Source organism: Anabrus simplex, chromosome 14 (assembly GCF_040414725.1).
Source record: "Anabrus simplex isolate iqAnaSimp1 chromosome 14, ASM4041472v1, whole genome shotgun sequence".
In the NCBI taxonomy this organism is placed as follows: Eukaryota; Metazoa; Arthropoda; class Insecta; order Orthoptera; family Tettigoniidae; genus Anabrus; species Anabrus simplex.
The window spans coordinates 41,564,900-41,580,977 of record NC_090278.1 but is presented as its reverse complement, the minus strand read 5'-3'; the positions used below and the strand labels follow the sequence as shown (position 1 = coordinate 41,580,977).

Sequence of the window (16,078 nt, the reverse complement as noted above, 5' to 3'; positions counted from 1 at the left end):
GTTTCGTCCTCTTATAGGACATCTTCAGTCACAAATACAAATACATAACATTAAAAATGAGACGAGGACACATTAATTTAATCTAAATTTTCACAAGTTTCCTACTATTACTGCTTTTTCTTTAAATTCTTTTGTATTATTGTACTGTAAGTAGACAAAAGCACATGTAGATCATATGCTACGTACGGACCTGAGGAGTTAAGGGAAGTCATGACTGAAATTCGGAAGTTGCCACTCATTACAAACAAACATAATTAAGGTCCAAATTTATTAACAATTCTTATTGTTTTTTATATATTTGACATTAAAACTGCTCCTTCAGGTACAGTTTTCGTTATATTGGAATTATAATTCGACAAACTTGTCAAAAATACTTATGTACTTAAAATAACGCTGGAGATATACCTCCGTACAGGCCATGATGGCCCCTGGAGGAGTGGAAGGTAAAGGCTTCCACCATTGTTAACCTCGGCAAGTGACAGGGTAGAGTGCTTAGCTTTACGCCCTGCCGCCTTTACCCCCAGGAATTAACCTGGTACTCATTTGTGATGTAGGCTGAGTGAACCTCAGGGCCATACGCAGCTCGGCCAGGCAGCCCCTTATAAATTAAAGAACTCCTTTCAATTCTTATATAGGGGTATTTAAACATCATCAGAAAATTTTAGGTGAATATGATAAGAAATGCAAGGATCATTTTGTACATGACAATATTTTATGCTAGAAAATGCATTGGAAAGTTTTAAGAAACACACTTGTATTAAAACTGCTCGGGACTGTAAACTACCCTCTCGACTCCTTTCTCCTTTCAGGCACAGTGTAGGCCTAATACATTGAAAGAAGCCAATATTGTATGACAGCGTGAGAGAAAGGTGCGTATGTCTGCTACTTATATTTCGTGCCGTTATCCTTTAAATCCGACATTCAGAGCTTTAAGATGGCGTTAGGGCGAAGGTGATAACGGGATTTGAAAAAGGAATAATTGGGGGATTTTTAAGGTTAAAATTGAATATTCGATTCTTTGGTGAAAATTCGTAACATTTCAGTTATGAAGTTTGCTATTCTCGCAGTGTACAGCCCCAGCGTTTGGCTGGGTTGAAAATGGGTAACCACGGGAAAAATCATCTTCAGGGCTGCCGACAGTGGGGTTCGAATGCAAACTTGACAGCCACTCGTTCGGTCAGATGCTTTGCAAAATGAACAAGACCATCAAGATCTCATCATTTTGTATTCAGCCTTCCAACTGGTTTGTCCCAACGATCAGTCTCCCCCTAATTATTCTACCTTGGGTTGTTCTTTTAGCTTCTTCATAAATATTTTAGACCAGTAGAAGTAAACTCGTGTCCTTTCAGGCACACCCTGCAATGGAGGTGAGCTGTATGTACCAACCCGCGCTCCCATGGAAGACCCTACCCAGGGCCCCTTTTAGCCGCCTTTCGCGACAGGCAAGAGACACCACCCCTCTCCCACAGGATTATTACACCGGTTTCTGACTATTTTGGTGAAATTTTCATTCAGTTATCCGTTTCGGGTGTAATAATGACCATGTGAATATTTTTTAGCTTTGGTGTCTGTCGGTTTGTTTGAGTTTTTATAACTTGAAAACTACTAGATATATTTCTACCAAACTTTATATTTAGAATCCACCTCTCCTTGGGTAGGTTTTAGGACCAATATTGTTTCTAAATCCACGAACTGACTGGGGGTTTATACAAAACCGAAACCGTGATTTTGCACTGCCACGAAATATACATAAACAAATTTAATGGTAATCTGCCTGCCTTAATGAAAATCAATTTCTAAAACTTTTTTCTCGTGTGTGTGTCATTTCGATACGAGGATTAATAAGGGAGATATCATTAACGGACGGTTTTCAGTCTAAGTTCGAGCGGAATTATTATATATTTTTTTTAAATAGATTTTTCATCGATTTGTTTGTTCATCCGTTTGTTGAGTTCTTATAACGGGGAGACTACTTTATATATTGCTACCAAACTTTATATCTGTCCATCAGTAGGTATTATGGTCAATAATATTTCTAAATCCCGGATTCGTCTGGGGGTTTATAGGGGGTCGAAACAGTGATTTAACCTCCCACAAAATACACATGACCAAACTACCAGCCTTAATAGAAATCAATTTCTAAAAACGTTTTTCTCGTGTGCACCTTTTCGACAGCAGGCTGACAAGGGACTGTTTTACAGGCCTTCATGTCATTTTAAGTCGGGTTCAGTGGTCTAATTAAAGAGTCATTTTACTCTTTTCGATAGAACAGATAATAAGAGAGGTTGTCGTCAACGATTGGCTTCATGATCCTTCAGCCACTTTCGGTTTCAAATGAACAAATATGTAACCGAGAAGTAGGGAGAATTACGCTCAACTTCGGACCAGGACAGCATCGTTCAATAAACTCTATGATCTACCCCATTCTGTTACCACTTTGTTCAGCTTTGCTTTCGTAGAATAATATCAGTTTAACATGCCGTATTAAACCTTTGAATACAGGCATTTAACTTCGCATAAATTAATGAAGGAATTATGATATCGATTACCAATTCCCGTGCGAAGAACGGGCACATATGCTATTATTCTTATAAAATCGAAGTTCGTGCCCTTCTGATTAAAGATTCATGCAAATGCAATTTAACACTGTTCCATGACCTGCTGTATAGAGATTGCTACATCCACAGCCTTCTAAGAAGTGCTCAACATATTTAAGTGCTATTTGTCACGTTATTATCATATCGTCACTCACTAGCATCTACTTGGCAGGCTGATAACAATAAGACGCCTCACAAAGCAGCGTCGCTCTCATGCAAAGCCTCCTCGGTCTCCATAGCAACCAGCAATAAGAGCTCAATGGCGTGTCACAGTACGATTATAGATTTCACCCTTTGACATCCGGTCCTGTATAAAGCATCCAACGATACCTTTCTGCCTTGGAAGAATTATTGTAGGAAATATGAAGCCTGTGTAATATCGGAAAATATCTTTGATCTTGACTTGCTTCAGCAATTCGAACCCAATAGTTCATTGAGAAAAAAGAGATATGTGTCACAACAAAAGCTTCATTTCTTTTCCCTTTGACATGAATATGTCGTATGGCGAGGGGTCAACGGAAATAACACGACGAAATGTGTACCGTCAGTGAAGTCACAGTAGTCGTTACAGTCTGGCCCAGCAAGGAAAATAACGGCAAACTACCTCACTCCTCATCTTGAGTAGTACGCCTCATTTAGATCCTTTTTTTTCTGGTTTCCCTATAATTACGTAGCCTTTGGTGGTGCTATTTGATGACCCAATCAACCTCTAGGCTGATAACCTAACAGACAAACTTGAGAAATAGTGAATAATAATAATCATAAAAATGAACCGTTCTTCTTTTTTAGAAAAGAACTATTGTATTGTCTTGCAGCACTAGTTCAAACCTAATTGTTCGTCGAGAACGAGAAATTATTACTACTACTACTACTACTACTATTATTTATTTATTTATTTATTTATTTATTTATTTATTTATTTATTTATTTATTTATTTCTCCTTACAGGAACCACGTGAGAATTGAAATGCTTCATCCTTTGTTGTTCCTTCTTGCTCTTCATCTCTTCACTATGCCCCCTTTTTCCTCTCCTCAATCAATTTTGATCCTGTTTTCATTCCCTCCCGACCTTGGAATCCTTCCATTTTTAACACTCTCGTTCTAAAATTCTGTATCTCTCTTACTTCTTCTCATCTTAAATTGTTTCTTTCCAAATCTTTCTTGACTTTATGAATCCAGGTTGTTGTTGTCTTTTTGTTCCAAAGATATTTGAAGATATTTTTGGTTAACCTGTTGTTATACATTCTGTATAAATGCCCAAATAATATTAATCGCCCCTTCCACATTGTTTCTGTTATATTTTGTATGTTCCTGTAGATTTCATCACAGGCTCCGTGGTGTAGGGGTAGCGTGCCTGCCTCTCGCCCGGTGGCCCAGGATTCGATTCCCGGCCAGATCATGGATTTTTCTCTCGACCTGAGGGCTGCTTCGAGGTCCATTCAGCCTACGTGATTAGAATTGAGGAGCTATCTGACGGTGAGATGGCGGCCCCGGTCTCGAAAGCCCAGAATAACGGCCGAGAGGATGCGTCGTGCTGACCAGACGACCCCTCGTAATCTACAGGCCTTCGGGCTGAGCAGAGGTCCCTGGGCAGGCCAAGGCCCTTTCAAGTGCCGTGGGGTTTGGTTTAGTTTTGGTATATTCCGTCACTACTTCTTGATTTCCAGTGTTCTGTAGTTCTTAGCGGACCGAGTATTTTTCATAAAAATTTTCCTTGCAATACTTCTGATTTATTCATCTTGTAATTCAGTACTAGACATTCACTTGCTAGTAGCGTGCAGCTGTCAGCTGCAACCGGGAGATAGTAGGTTACAACCCCAATGTCAGCAGCCCTGAATGTGGTTTTCCGTGGTTTCCCATTTTCACACCAAGCAAATGTACCTTAATTAAGGCGACGGCCACATCCTTCCCAGTCCTAGTCCTTTCCCATCCCATCGTCATCATAAGACCTATCTGTGTCCGTGCGACGTAAAACAAATTGTCAAGAAAGAACATTCACTTGCGTATAGGCATTCCGGATTGACTTGTGATGTCTTTGCATTCATGTTCATAAAGACTAGAGATAGAAAGTTCATATTCACAGGACATGTTGTCGACTCTCTGGTTGAAGCCCCATATCGATATGTCGGTGCACCACCACCGACCGGCTCTCGTTGTCGCTATAAACCGAAGGTAGTGGATCAGTGTGACTTGAGCAGACGTGCAGGATGCCTCGCAGACGTATGAGAGAACCGTACCGTCACATGAGTGAGATGGAAAGAGGGTGCATTATTGTCATGCAAGAACGGGATACATCCATCTGCTCGTGTGGGGCGACGGCAGTGCAACAGGTGTGTACAGAACGGTTCACAGAAGGCCGTAGAACACGACGGGATGGGACTGGTCGCACCACCCAGACAACCACCTCATCCGAATGGCATTGCAGGAGAGATCTGCTCTGGCACAACAGTGTAACACATCGTACACTATCAGGAGTGGCAGTCCGTCACCATTTGTTACGGCGCGTCGTCCACTTCTCCGCCTACCTTTGACTAATGCGCATGAACCTGCTGGACTGCAATGGTATACGGAACGACGTCACTGGGGACAGGAATGGCAGCAGAGAGTGATTTCGGACAAATCCAGGTTCTGTTTGTTTGAAAATGATGGCCGCATTTTGGTTCACAGCAGACAGGGGAGACGCAGACATAGAGCGCAATCTCAAGGCCTTATGGTGTGGGGTACAACCATAAAGCACTGTCACCAGTTTGACATCATGCGACACGTAACCACACCCTTTCTGCACGATATCCCAGGACAATGCGCGACTACATGTTGCTGCACAAACACCTGCCTTTTTGTTGCCACAGGATGTCATATTGTTGCCCTGGCCCGCCCGATCACCGGACTTGTCGCGTATCGAAAATATGTGGGATATGGTGAAACGACGGGTGCGGCGCTGTGACCCAATGCCAACCAGCGAAGATGAACTGTGGAACCAGGTGAATGCAGCATGGATGGCTATACTCCAGGACGCCTTATACGCGTAGACGCCATCACGCATGGAACGAAGTTATCAGTGCCAATGGAGGACCCAGTACTTACTAGGCAACAGGACACATGCTGAACCAGCTAATGGTTTCTGCAGAACATACTAATGAACACGTTCTGTGAATATGGACTTCCCATCTCTAGTCTTTCAAGGTGTTCTGTTTTTTTTTTTAACATGAGTGCTATTATTATTATTCTCACTTTCATCATTCAGTACTGACGGGCTGTTGTCGAGGGGCAGACTTCTTATCATTTCTCCATGTAGTCTATTCTTAGGTGATTTCATGGAAGCTGTCTATTTATCGACCTTTGACAAACAATTTCGACAGTTGTAAACTCTGCTATTGATAATAATCCTTCATGACTGTCTCTCTTAAATTTCCATGCACCCCACTTCCATTCCAGAAGTATCATAATATTGTAAAATGGAAAGAAACAGCAGGTGTGGCCATGATAACTCAACGGTGAACAGACTCTGTAGTATCTACAACAGTGCAATTCAGAAAATTAATGGCCTTGACTTCAGTCTGCCATGCGCGAGTCTCTAACTGAAATTCATTGTATGAAGTCATAAAAACAGAGGAAATCTAAGAACTACCTTATCTATTGTAAGGTGAAGTTATGTAATATTATGCTTTTTTAAATAGCTTTATTTCTTTTGTCATTTTACTTTGTCGTGTGTTGTTTCACCATATAAGCATAAGGTTCTTTACTTTTACAAAAATATTTTGAAATACTATAGGTGATTAGATTAGATAAAATTGCAGGATGTAGTTTAGCTATAAGTACCGCCTCATTAGTTGTAGTTTATATGACGTACTTGCCACTGTAATCGGAACTCTAAGTCCTGCAGTGCGGATAAATAAATAAATAAATAAATAAATAAATAAATAAATAAATAAATAAATAAATAAGAAAATTCCCAAAATACATTTGCTTAGATGAATTAAAAGTTAATGTAACTCATATTTCCTATTCAATTTCTACATTGAGGACACTACACAATAAGACTGAACTGGAGACCAGAACCAATATGTTGTATTATTATTATTGCAATTGAGTTTACGTCGCATCGACACAGACACGTCTTATGGTGACGATGCGATAGGAAAGGGCTAAGTGTGGGAAGGAAGCACCCGTGGCCTTAATTAAGGTACAGCCCCAGCATTTGCCTGGTGTGAAAAATGGGAAACCACGGAAAACCATCTTCAGAGCTGCGAACAGTCGGGTTCACACCCACTATCTGCCGAATGCAAGTTCACAGCTGCGCGCCCCTAACCGCACGGCAAATTCGCTCGATCTACCATGTCGTCTCACTCTAGGTTTTCCTCATTATTACACTGAGTGACCAAAAGTCGCGGGAAGGGGTGTCGATTATAAAATAAATGTGCCATGTATGACCCCTGACCGGTGTTGCTAACTGCAGAGTAGCTGAGCAGTCTGTCACAGTCACCATGGCAACACGTCGCGAGTCAACCGACTTTGAACGTGGGATGATCATGGACCATAGCACTGCGGAGATTACATGCGAATTCGGGTTTCCGAGGTCAACAGTGTCGAGGGCAGATCTTCAATACCGCAGAGAGAATGTTACCACCCGCGTAAACTGCCGCACGTGAAGACCACAGGTGTTTAACTAACGGAATGACGTCGCCAACCATGCTAGGCGCTTCACGGGCTATTGTGAGTCAGATTACCTCCCAGAGTCAGAATCCATTTCTACCAGGACTGTAAGGAGGCAACTGCACCAGGCGACGACCAACTCCTGACACCTCGAACATCGGCAATGGACCATGGAACAGCGGCGCAGCGTGATGTGGTCCGATGTATCTCGCTTGCAAATGTATCGAGCTGATGGGCGCGTGAGAGTGTGGCGTATGGATCCCGCGTGTGAACAAGGTTGGGTCCAGGTGGGAAGTGGCTCAGTTCTGGTCTGGGCGACGTTCTCATAGTTGCAATTAGGCCCCGTTGTCCGGCTGCGGGGAGCGCTTACAGTTACACGTTATGTGGACATACATCCGTTTCTGGCCCTAGAATACCCTGATGGAGATACCATGCGCCACGTCACCGCAGGTCTTTGGAGGAGGTCTCAAATCCCCCAGTCTTCATCCAATATAGCATGCCGGTGAACGCTCCACGAACCCCGCACCAACTAGACAAGACCAACTGTGGGTAGCAGTGTAAGATGCGAGGGTCCAGATCCCTCCAAAACACCTTGTAGAGTCGATGTCTCGCCCTATTGCTGCCGTTTTGAGGGCTCGCATTCAGTGTCCTCCCATGACTTTTGGCCACTCAGTGCGGTGTGTTCACTGCACATTGACACCTCGCATTTTTCATACCTTGAAATAATTTTGTGTTTAATTCTTTTTAGGACATAATGCACATTGCACTCGGTCTCTGCTTTGAACTGACTTGCACGTTCCTTCGAAGAATTTCTTTGCTCACTGTCGGAAGCGGACTACACATTCCCTGATTAAGACCAATGCAATTTGGTGGAAATCTCGGCATTATTAAACACATATATACAGGGTGAAGCGAAATTCGCGCACTTGGGAGTCGCAGCGCGACTCCTCACATGCCAGCAATAAAAAAATATCTCTCACAAAAGTTCGTCCTGCGAGTATATCCGGGAGAAAAATGACGCTGAAGAGGTTGCAGTCTGGCAACACTGTAACCACAGGTAGGGTAACTGCCTCTGTCAGCACATAATAGTCGTCCGGTACAGTTGGTGCAGTGGATAGAGTTCTGGGTTACCATGCAGGAGGTCGAGGGGGTCGATCCTGGTTTGAGGCCTATGTTTTTTATTTCGTAAATGTAGTCCAGGTGGTATGGTATCTGGCATCTTAATCGTCAACAGCGATTGCAGCGCATCCTCTAGAAACCATTTGCACTTACATACTACGATCCTAGAAATGGACGAACAATCGGTTTCATTGGTCAGCTTTGAAAGACACCCTTTCCACGTCGTGGGCTTGAATTTGTTCGCACCTTTTCATCTACTAGGTGCGTTACAACGTGTTCAGATTTACTAAATTTTGTAAATGTAGGACACATGTGACCTAAGAAACGTCATCTTACAGTATTACAGTATGTAGTGTCCGATGGAAATTAGCAAATAAAAAAGTGCGCCTCAACCCCGGATCGAATCCTTGAGCTCCTGCATGCCAACCCAAAACTCTATCCGCTGGACCAACTGTACAGCACGACTATTATGTGCTCACAGACATAGTTGCCCTACATGTGGTTACAGTGTTGCCAGATTGCCACCCTTCAACGTTCTTTTTCTGCCTGATATACTCGCAGGACGAACTTTTGTGAGAGACATTTTTTATTGCTGGCATGTGAGGAGTCGCGCTGTGACTCCCGAGTGCGCGAATTTCACTTCAACCTGTATAGTGGCTTTAATCCATTTAGACATATATTTCTTTATGTTAATACAATGAGCCACGAAAACCTACGTTCATCAATTGACTGCGGAGTTGTTCGTTCTTGTTCAAGTCCGAGGCACTTCTCTATGTTGGTCCGTGATTCAGCATGAATGCCTTGTGCTAAATCATTTTCATTCATATGGGGCTTCTTAATCTCCATTGTCAAACTTTAGTTGGCATATCATCGAACCTGATATCTCTCAGCAGCAGCAATAGTCCCCCGTACGTCATACAATGCAGAAAATATTCAGTTACAGTCCCATCTGTACAGTTACTGCGTGCTAACAACACAGAAAATATAAACACATTTTTATAGGATTTTCATGTACAATATAATATTAGTTTTAAGTATTTACATGTACTTCTAGCATCCTTGCCTTTCAGCAGAAAAAAATTATTATTTAAAAAAATATCCAAACAAAAGGAGCTCGATTTGTTCTGTGTGATTTACGACAAAACAGTTGCGTTACGAAAATGTCGCAAACTTTGGACTGGGAAGACTTGGCAGAAAATAGACGAACTGCTCGACTAAGTGGTATGCTCCGAGCTGTGAGTGGAGAAATGGCGTGGAATGACATTAGCAGACGGGTAAGTTTGAGTGGTGTTTTTAAAGTAGGAGAGATCATAGGATGAGGATAAATTTGGAATTGTAGACGAAATTCCTTGCAATTATTTAAGGAAAGGTAGAGAATCTGCTACGTTCGCCACTGCTCTAAATACAGATACGTGGTTACTGATTGATTGATGAACATTGTGTTGAATTTGGCGGGACTTTTTATTTGATAATTTGATATCACAGTGAACATGAATATTAAAATGATGATATTCATCAATTGTGTTTCCCCAATATATGCAAGCAATACCACAAATAAGGAAAGAAAAAAAAGACATCTACTTATGAAATGAAAATATCTAGAATATCTCAGATAAACTTTAATTCACCTGGTACACTTAGATAGACTGTTCCGCAATGCATGTCACCCGTGGTAGGCTGTCCCGCACGTCTCGGAAACGCTGCTGCGGTATTGTATATACGACCGCCGTGTTTGCTCTGCAGGCGGATTGATTTATTGTTGGACACACAGACTGAATGAATTATTGTTTACAGCAGGCAGGAAGTACAACTGCTGTGCTCCGGGACAGTATTATTCGTGACTTGAAGGGGACGTACGAGGATAAAAATAAAGTTGAGCTCTCAAAAGGTCTGTAGGAATTATGCAACATAAGAGATTTACAAATGGACATATCTTTATAATATTAAAATTATAATAACCATCAGTGTTTGAATGCTTGGATTATAAATTATATAACTCGCTTTCGTAGTAAGTGAGTTGAGTTAGTATTTTCCTCATAAGGCAGCTTAAATTCTGTTCATACATTACGACCGGGCGAGTTGGCCATACGGTTAGGGGCGTACAGTTGTAAGCTTGCATCCTGGAGGTGCCCCGCTGACGGTAGAAATATCAACTTTCAAGAAATCTGGATAATGGCATTGTAGTCTCAAAATCAAATACTCCGTTTCCATTCTTCGACATTGTTTATGTGGGCTTCATAGCCTTTAATGTGGTCAAGTGTAACCTATGTTATTTTTTAGATTAGACTGATTTATTTGTTCAAAAATGATTTTGTGTCATTTGGCAAACCTGGAATACCCTGGATCAGATGAAATGAAACAAATTAAAAATCTATAAAATAAATTTAAAAAAAGGTTTGCTTTTTTGTTTGTTATACAAATCTACACACCTCCACTTATCAGAACTGATATATCACATTTTTGTAAATCTCAGTATCCAATTTCATATAAACATTCTCACCAGTTTCCTGTTTAAATATTAGCATTTTGGTGAAGAGTGAGTATGGTATTTGAGCTCTATACTCCATTATAGCTTCTTACTTGAGATGCAACATTGGGAGAGGCCTGGTGTAAGTCTTTCTATTTGACGCTCATGAGCGATTCGCGTGCCCAGAAGTTTTTGTGATAATAATAATAAATAAGGTAAAATTAAACGAGTATCACAATTTAAATATTTTGGTTAGAAAATTCAGGAAAATGGACTCGAAAGTAAAGCCAATGAAATTAGATGGAAACTACTTATCGACTAACACAAAATATCTACAACAAAAAGTGTACCCCAAGCACACAAAACTAAGACATTACAATACAGTTATTAAACCAGAATGTCCTTATGGATCAGAAATGCACATTTTGAACAGGAAGGGCATTGAAAAAATTGAGAAAAAGGAACGCATAATCAAACGGAAAATTCCAGGCCCGAAAGTCATCCACGGACAATACCGACTCAAGATCAGACAGAAAATCAAGCAATACACAAATATTCATAGTAACATTAGAAAACGCAGGTAAAGATTCTTCCGACATATTTAAAAAATGGACCAAGACAGACACAATGCAATGAATTAGTGAAATAGAAACCAATCAGGAACAGGCAAGAATTACACCAGCACTGTACAAAATACGGTCTCTTCTGATCGCAAATTCACAAATGGCAAGTTAGCCTAGAGGAAACACTAAAGAAGAAGACTGGAAGAACCTGGGCTGAAGATGGAAAAGAAACCACAGTAAAATAATAAAAGAAATATGGGCAAAAAGTAGGCAAAAGCATCGCCTCTAAGTACTTTGCATAGTCCTAATGGGCTTATCCTGTAATATTATTAATAATAAAATAATTAGACAGGGAGCAATCCAGTCTGTAGAAAAGTAGCCGAAACAGGACTCCAAATTTCTTATGAAAATACAACGTATATGGAAGGGACTGGATCAGGTTTCAACAATCAACCATTAATCAACAAGTATAAAAATATCGCTCAAGTAAAGAAATTTATGCATCTGGGTGAAATTATTGAACCAGCAGGGTTAAATCAGCAAGCTAACAAAGAAAGAACTGCAAAAAATCAAAGAGCATACAATAAAAGTACTCTCATCGACAAAGGCAAAATTACGGCATTACAATAAAGTTGTTTGAGCAGAACCACTTACGCATCTGAAACTATTATAACTGGTGGCAGATCTCGAATAAAGATGATTGAAAAACAAGAAAGAAATATCCTTAGCAAAATCTTAAGACCAAAAAGCGAAAATGGAATTTGCATGAAAAAGAAATCGCATGAAATCTATCAAGTTACAGAAAAAATCATGGATACAATCAGGAAACAGTGATTACAATTTTACGGCCATTTATATAGAATGAATAATAACGGACGGACGCACAAAGAAAATTTTAAACTTATCAATGAAAAATCGCAACAATTGGCTAAAAGAAATCGGTGAAGATCTGAATGAATTGGCATCAGTGAAGAAACCGTTCAAGATAGAAGAAAATTCAGAATGGGCTGAAAAATGCGAAAAGGAACACAACAAGAGGATGAAGAGAAGAAGAAAACCAAAATGAGTGCTAATTAGTTCAATCGTGCTCGCTTTCTGCGACGTCAATAATTTCCATTCTTACAGAAGGAAGCCTTCCTTTCCCACGTCTATGAATCACCTTACCACCTATTTTCGTGAATTTCTTTTGTTCAGCTCCGCAGTTGAACTTCCTGTCTCCTTCCCATGTCTTGGCGTTGGCTGGAACGTGCGCTCACCAAAGTTAACATTAATTTTTCTTATTTCAAGGTGTCACTTGGATTCTTACTATTACATTCCTTGAAAGGTCCTTAAAGTTTTCCTGATTCTCGTTTAAAGTTAATTGCGTTGAAAATCTATTCTGAAATTCATGTTTCAAACTGTGTGCTGCCTCTTTTCCCTTCTCCTAGCGAGTGGGGGTCAAAATGTATGCGCTCAGCCACCTTTCACGCATCTACAGTATTAACAAAATACACGGTCCGGTATAAGTCAGTTAACGAAGAAGAAATAAAAAGAGAGAAAAATCCACAGGTCTAGTCATTGAGGCAAGGCAACTCAATGTTGAAAAATCCTAAAGATATGAGCTACGAATTATAGGTACATGAAATATAATAAAGTTTGAGAATATATTCTTTATTTATCCCCCAAAATTACAATCCTTTCCTTAATCATTATCCGGTCGATTAAATTAGCAGTCTGCCATTTTATACAACGACGAGCCCTAATCTGAGTCAATGCAGAGTTTCAATTAAGACCTTATAACTATATTCGGTATGGACATATTTAAAAAAAAAAGAAATTCCTAAGGGTATTGAACCAAGGAACACATTACAGAAAGAATTATGTTAATAACTTTTTGGACTAGGATTTGAATAAAAAGAAAGCGAGTAAAGGAACAAGCAATTTCAGACTATTTCTCTGGAACTGCAGTTAGGCCGGTGACGTCTGAAACTTAGAGCTATCAATGACTCACGGTCCTTTATCCCTTCAGAATTCGGAACAGTTGCGGAAATTGCTTAATTTTACGCTTTTCGCAGTATGGAGACCACTACTGTGTTTGCTAAGAAATGTTTTTCAACATTAAAATATAAATCTTTCCCTTTGTTATGAATATACATCTAAATAAATAAATAAATAAATAAATAAAACCAAGGCCTACTGTAACGATTAATATGACGTCACTGACAGTACACTTTCTATTTCAACACACACTATTAATACTCCCTGTTATATAAGCGTATACACGAAGGGTACAACCAATCAATGAAAATAGTGAATATTAGTTTTTTCTGACTGCTGGGTTCGATTCAGTGTCACTAACCATGCAGTTTAGGGTCACTACTCGCTGACACGACATCTTACAGTTAATTTTAATCTTGCACCTTGGCACTATATATATACCTCTAATAACTAAAGATGAGTTCTGACAGCTAGGGCTGGAGGGAGGAGCATTGCATGTGCCATTTTACGATCTTGCCACATTCCAGCATTCCTTTCCCTTTCCCCTCGCTTCCGGCTCACTTGTCCCCTCGTTCATTCGGACCGCTCTGATCTGTTGTAGACTACCTGGCCAGGCGGTGTCGTCCCATTTGCGATCACTCTTATCAGTGACATACAGTCCGACTCGTTGGCTGAACGGTCAGCGTACTGGCCTTCGGTTCAGAGGGTCGCGGGTTCGATTCCCGGCCGGGTCGGGGATTTTAACCTTAATTGGTTAATTCCTACGGCACGGGGCTGGGTGTATGTGTTGTCTTCTTCATCATTTCATCCTCATCACGACGCGCAGGTCGCCTACGGGAGTCAAATAGAAAGACCTGCACCTGGCGAGCCGACCCCGTCCTGGGATATCCCGGCACTAAAAGCCATACGACATACAAACAGTCAGCTGTGAGGGAATTACTTACTGAAGGACTGGTACAGGAAGACGTTCCTCAAGTAACTGACGAAACTGGGATTCTTACGAATCGTAAGTTGAAACTCATTAAATTACTTATATTTACCGTCTGAGACTGTTGCATTTATGTCGGGACGGACAGAGAATAAACAGGACTCAAATAAACCTTTTATTTAGAGTTACCAGATGGTTGAGTGTGTAAAGGCAGTTAAATGAGTTTTAAGAAGTAGGACAAAAGATGGGCGTGTTAAAACCGTGGAATTTTACACTTTCCGGTTTCAAAACAAAGAATTTTGCTGTAACACTTGACTTCTTCGAGAGTGATACCCTTTTTGAAGCTCAGCTCATACTTAACAGTTAACTTATACAATAGGGGATAATATTAAATTAATGCTTACATAATGCTTAAACTGTTCAAATATTCATACTGGGACGTTAAGTAAGCAGCTGCTCAAAACATAATTAGACTCCTTTCCTCTGGCTGTATGTATGTCTACCCCTCAGTCTAGTTTCTTGATACCGGGTCGGGACGAGATGAGGTTAACTTATACAGCATGTTTCTACGGCCGGATGCCCTTCCTGGCACCAACCTCAATTGAGGAGTTAATGAAGACAAAATGTGTTATGGTGAGGTAAGGGGTGCGAGGACTCAGCTCTGGCCTATGGATAGGAACTGTACCGGCACTTGCTTGGAAGTGAAAATATTAAACCACAGAAAACTATTCTGAGAACAGCCGACGGTGGGATTCGAACCCATGCGTTTCCCGAATGCAAAGCTTGGCTCCATAGCCATAGCGAGTTAAAACGCGCGGCCACTCAGCCTACTTTCCCCTATATAAATAAAATTATAATTTTTATCTGTAAGCTCAGATTACATGTACAAGATTCCAGAACTTAATGTTAAGAAAATGTTTACATTAAAATAAGTTGAAAAATGATACTTCTATAATGATAGCACGAAGATATTATATTGCATTCGGAAAATAGTGCGTTCAAATCCCATTGTCGGTAGCCCTGAAGATGATTTTCCGTGGTTTCCTATTTTCACAACAAGTAAATGCTGGGGATGTACCTTAATTAAGGCCACGACCTATCTGTGTCGCTGCGACGTAAATGCAGCGGTAAAACAAACCCATGTCACCAATCAACCCTGACTTTTCCGTAAATTTCTGTAAGAATATCTGTTATATAAAGCATAAGGCTTGCCTTTCTTCGCCTCATTGACCTGCATGTCGTAAGTAAGCACGGAGATAGCATAACAGCGAAAGCTACGTCAACGATGGATATCTACAGGTGGAATAATTACAGTATGTTAAAAAGTATAGACTAATATTACCTCAAAAAACGTTCAAGGGAGAGAGTACGGGTTGGGAGAATCCTTATCACACAGTTGTGTGCAGTACGCCCTAATTAGCAGTCTCCTTGCTGTAGTGACGTTGGAAAACCCTGGCAGGCTGCTGACAATTTTACAGTGATCGCAAATAGAATGCCACTCACACTGAACCGCTTGCGACAAGATCTAACTCAGAAGTGAAGTGAGAGGTTTGGCAACTCCCAGCAAGACGAGCTGACCAGAAGATTTATCTCCATGGCAACCGCAGTCGCCCCATCCTCGTTTCCATGGCAACCATACCCCACTCCCACGGCAGGCAGTAAAAGGGCCTCCCTCTAAGAAATGTCAGGCACCAACTTTAGCTATTAGAGGTATACTCATTTTTTTTTCTCGTGACTTGCGAGATTAATGTACTGTGATCATCACTAGTGTTAC

General features: G+C 40.8%; 1 protein-coding gene across 2 annotated transcripts in view; it reads right to left on the bottom strand.

Moving 5' to 3' along the window:
- LOC136885279 (MAM domain-containing glycosylphosphatidylinositol anchor protein 1) overlaps positions 1–16,078 on the bottom strand; it is a 187,812-nt gene that overhangs the window by 29,499 nt on the left and 142,235 nt on the right. The gene's annotated exons all lie outside the window — the stretch shown is intronic.